Genomic DNA, 4211 nt, shown 5'->3' with positions numbered 1-4211 from the left:
GAATTGCATTTACGGGGTCTGAGTTACACATACCCCCCCAAAAAGGTGCCCCTGGGAAAGTGCTTTCTAGGGAAATGACACATGGTAATTTCTTTTTAGCTACAACAAACGTATGCCATTATCCTCTGCAAGTTTGGTGTCTCTAGCACATGTGGGGGGTGGGTTCCTACCAGGTCACAAACCTCACGAACCAAATGGTTTGTTTGGCCCTTAAAGGTTTGTGACAGCTTGTGGGTGGCAAATCAGGCATGCCACAAACCATGAACCAAACCACATTTTCCCAGTTTGTGCCCATCCCTATCTAAAATATCTGGGTGCCTGAAGAAGAAAATACAGATGGTATCCCCTGCTGCATGTACCCTAATGAAGATGGGGCAAGATCTACAGTCAGGTTCTCTTGGGCATCTCCTGTTCATTTCTGTAGTGGTGGTGCACAGAAATTAATGTTTTGAAGAAGCACATCTTCTACCATTGTATGTTGGCAATTTCCTGCATGGTTTAAGTATGAGATTGAGGTAGCTTGGGAAATAGCTGTTGCCCCAAGCAACAGGCCTTAGGTGATGGAAAAGAAATCCAATGCTTAGAGAGCAATCCTAAGCAGCTCTACACAGATATAAATCCCATTTTGTTCAATGGGGCTTATTTCCAGGAAAGGATTCCTAATGACAGCAGCCTAAACAGCTATGACCACTGACTATGGGGACCATTGGGAGAGCCAACTACAATGACTGGAGTAAGTCTACAAAACATTAGACTTATGTTGAGACATTAATATCTATTCATTTATTTATACATCTGATTGGAAGGTGAGAAATGAGACATGCAAATGGCAGGCACCTTGAATTACCTTTATGCAGTGGCATTAATAAAAGTTCATAGATGGCAGACATATGGAACAACTGGCCTGGCTTGGCACTGAATGCCTTTGGGTGTGAAAATAGACTTGAGTTTACTTGCTATTTGATCTTACAAGAGTATTGATAGCTCCCCTTGTGGTTCCCGGAAGCACAGTATTCCTGTGATTTCCTGTAACTGGGACAAGAAGATAATACATACTTGGCTGAAAAGAATCAGTTCCTGTAACATTGTAAGCATTTTATTTACAACATGAGCTTAATCCTGTTTGGCACACTCTATTCAGAAGGACTTACTATTTAGTAAGGGAGGTTGCATTTGCAACTTTAATATATTTGGGTAATCTGATCTCACTTCCTATGATGGGATTTCTTGGCTTCCTGAGAACCTGCTTTTCACTGTGGCCCTTGAAGAGTCTATGTGGAAGTTACTGCTGCTGTTTTATGCCAAGGCTGTAGTTGCAATGAAAGCAAAACTTTGGGTCTGTCTACTTGCTTATCACAAGAAGACTGCTTGAAACAGCAGAGTAGCTCAGTGGTTGTTGCTGGGCCTGGCACCAATGAGTCCTCCATCCAGAGCAGAAGAGAGAAGAAGATATTGAATTTATATCCTGCCTTACATGTTATTTAGATTTTCTGTACCACTCTCATTTATTTTGGAGGAAGGAACTAAGATCTCTGATCTAACAAAGCAAGACATAGAAAGCAACTTAAAACACACATTTTCTCATTTCTGAGCTGACCGTTGGTGCCACCTCCAGGATTTGGGGCCCGACACTAAACATCTTTAGTGGCACCTCTGGATGTTTACAGCCCAGTCTTGCTCAGAATAAGCTCTGTCTGAGCCCACAGTCCTCAGTAAAATTAGCTTAATGGTGGTGATGATGGAAAGTGCTGTCAAATCACAATAGATTTATGGCGACCCTGTAGAGTTTCCAAGGCAAGAGACAAATGGAGGTGGTTTGCCATTGCCTACCTCTATGTAGCAACCCTGGACTTCCTTGGTGGTCTCCCATCCAAGTACTAATCAGAGCCTACCCTGCTTAGCTTTTGAGACCTGACCAGATCAGGCTAGCTAATAAAAGTTATGTGGTCTTTCATACACCCTACACTGGAGACTGAAGAGGGGAAGCAGCCATATAAAATTCATTTTGGTTCAACTACTTACTACTAGGTCAGGGTCACCAAGTGTATAGCATTCTGCTGTTTGAGATCAAGTGTGTAGACTGACATCTCTCTCACCCTGTAAAGTGAGAATGCCACTACTGTTAAGCCAGAGGGTCCATAGACAGTCTTGGGAGCTGGCAGGTATACTGTGGAGTTCAGCCCGTATAGTTATTCTACACAGGGGTCGTTTTGTAGAAAAATAGGTGGTGCTCATCCAGGATTGTTATGCAGCTGCATCTACTATTCAATGGACAAGGTGGGACGGAGGAGGCAGAACTCTCCGAAAGATTCAGCAGCTGTGCTCCTGAACTCCCGCTGAATCCGAGGCCTGGTTCTACAATAAAAGATTCACCAAGTGCTCCAACTGGTAGCTTCAGATCTAAACTACTTAGATGTCACATGGAAGTAGAGACAAAAATGGAAATGGGCAGAAAACTTTAAATGTTTTAATTGCTGGGTGAGTGACATTTATAGCCTTAAGCAGAAGGCTGGGTGCAGGGTTTCACTCTGCAGAAAATATAAACCACCCACTCCACCCTCACTGTTTCTATTAATGATCACTTGTACCATGTCATAGGTCTAGATTACTTTGCAAAGACAAAAGTATCCATCTTGCTGCAAGGAGTTTCTAGCCAAGTCTGCTAATGATAAAATCTGTAGCCCTGCTGGATCTTTAACAGAAAGAAGAAAAGGGTACTTAACATGGTTTGTTGGTCAACTTTTGTCTGGCCAATAGTATAGCAAGCAGTGCAGCATTTGAAAAAATGCCACGACAGTTATTGCCCCATTCACACAGGGAAGTAAATGTGAATCAGTAGACACTGTTCTTAACTGGAACATGGGTTTGGACAGGGGTTGTTTTGTAGAAAAATAGGTGATGGAGCTCATCCAGGGATTGTTATGCAGCTGCAGTACTATTCAGTGGACAAGGAGGTGGAACTCTCAGAAACGTTCAGGAACTGCGCTCTTGTGAGCTTCCACTGACTCCGAGGCCTAGGTTTGGATCCAACCAGTTTTTCTGCTGAGGGGAGTGGGGGTAGGAATCTCTTTTCACCATCCTGAGAGTCAGGGAAGCTAAATGGACAAAAGTTGTGTGAGATGAAGTGGAGAAAAATTCAGATTGAGTGAAAAACCCATAGTCTCTCCATTGAAGAATTGCAGATTTATACCCTACCCTTCTCTCTGAATCAGAGACTCAGAGTGGCTTACAATCTCCTATATCTTCTCCTCCCACAACAGACACCCTGTGAGGTGGGTAGGGCTGGAGAGGGCTCTCACAGTAGCTGCCCTTTCAAGGACAACCTCTGCCAGAGCTTTGGCTAACCCAAGGACATTCCAGCAGGTGCAAGTGGAGGAGTGGGGAACCAAATCCCGTTCTCCCAGATAAGAGTCCATGCACTTAACCACTACACCAAACTGGCTCTCATTGGATACAGAAGATGTGCCATGTGGCAAGGGAAGAGCACTGTATCTTAGTGCTATCAGCATGCAGTTATCTCTTCTCTCTGGAGTATAGTTACTACTGCTCACTTAGCATGTGCGTGCATCTTGAGGAGGGTTTGGATTTCCTGTTTCACCACTAGCATATTATCCGTTATCACCTATGTATTATCTTTTAGCCTTATTTGCTCTCTAAAACCGGCCATAGCTCTTGTGGTGTTCAGCAAACCTCTAGTAAATAGGGGCATCAACTCTTGGTTCACTGAAAACTGCAGAGTATTAAAAACTCAATTACGTAATATCTATAGCCAATTCCAAATCTCTAGCAACCCCTCTTTTCTTTTAGAGTACTTCCAGGTAAAAAAACAGCTAAGGGAGAGCATGACAAGGAAAAAATTAGAGTATTTGCACCATCAGTGGGATCAACTATACCAAGCCACTATTCTAAACAATTCTAAGAAGTTCTGGGCTATAACCTCAGGGTCTGAATGTGTGGAGCCTCTCCCCATGACTGTGATTCCATCATGTGCATGGTTTCAATATTTCTCTGACTTGTTTCAGCAAAACCAAGATTGTACCATTAAGCCATGTGATTTTTATGATAAGGACTTACCAGCTTGGCCACCTGTGACACCAGACGAAGTAATAGAATTAATCAACCAAATGAAAACTGGGAAAGCTCCCAGCCCTAATTTGATTCCCCCAGAGCTCTTAAAGTTAGATCCAGAATGGTGGTCTGTCCCTCTTGCT

This window comes from Heteronotia binoei, chromosome 21, assembly GCF_032191835.1.
Source record: "Heteronotia binoei isolate CCM8104 ecotype False Entrance Well chromosome 21, APGP_CSIRO_Hbin_v1, whole genome shotgun sequence".
NCBI lineage: Eukaryota > Metazoa > Chordata > Lepidosauria > Squamata > Gekkonidae > Heteronotia > Heteronotia binoei.
Note: the sequence above shows the minus strand (reverse complement) of the source record.